Here is a 907-nt window from a genome sequence, read left to right as displayed (position 1 = left end):
CTGAAAATTTGGGTACTGAGATCAACTCTCTGAACTTCACGACGGAATGGCAGGACGGAACGTCGTTGGCACGACGGACCGTCACAAATCTTTCCTCAGAATTAACTCTCTGAACTTTGTGACGGACCTGCAGGACGGACCGTCACAGTCATGACGGACCGTCACAGGCTGCGTAACCCTGACTGGGTCGGAATTCTGCTAAAGTTTTTAAAGGGGCGTTTTGGACTATTCATGCTTATAATTATAAAGTTAGTGGGTTAATGTTAATAATTCAATTACTTGGGGGTTAAAGGAGATAACCTTGAAATAAATAGTGGGTTATTTTTATCATCTTTTATACTTAATTATATGACAATTAGGGTAAAAGAAAAAGGGTTTGAATAAGAAAAATAGAAAGAACAGAGAGAGAGGGAGAAACGAACGAGAGAAGGGAGAACGAAGAGGGAAACAAAAAGGCTTGGGAAGTAGATTGATTGATCACGATTCTTCGGTGGAGGTAGGTTATGGTTTATGCTATTTCATAGTAAACTCTTAATAGCGAATGATATGTATTGGGTAGTATTGTAAAGTCTCCTATATGCTTAATTGTGTGCATGCATGATGTGATTATATAATTGTAATGAATTAGCATGATGAGGCTGTTGAATCTTAAACCTTAAAACCTCTTTGTTAATGATGATGTCTTGGCATAAAAGAAGACTTTATGAACTAAAAGAATGAGGTTAATGGATCAGGTGTCACGAACCGACATATAGTATTAGGGGATCGGAGTGTCACGTTCCGACACCAGGATAGTAATGGATCGGGTGTCACGTTTCGACACCAGGATAGTAGATGGATCGTAGTGTCACGTTCCGAAACCAGGATAGTAGGGGATCGGGTGTCACGTTCCGACACCAGGATAGTA

This window comes from Solanum pennellii, chromosome 4, assembly GCF_001406875.1.
Source record: "Solanum pennellii chromosome 4, SPENNV200".
Taxonomy (NCBI): domain Eukaryota; kingdom Viridiplantae; phylum Streptophyta; class Magnoliopsida; order Solanales; family Solanaceae; genus Solanum; species Solanum pennellii.
The sequence above is the reverse complement of the archived record's forward strand: the minus strand, read 5'-3'. Positions refer to the sequence as shown.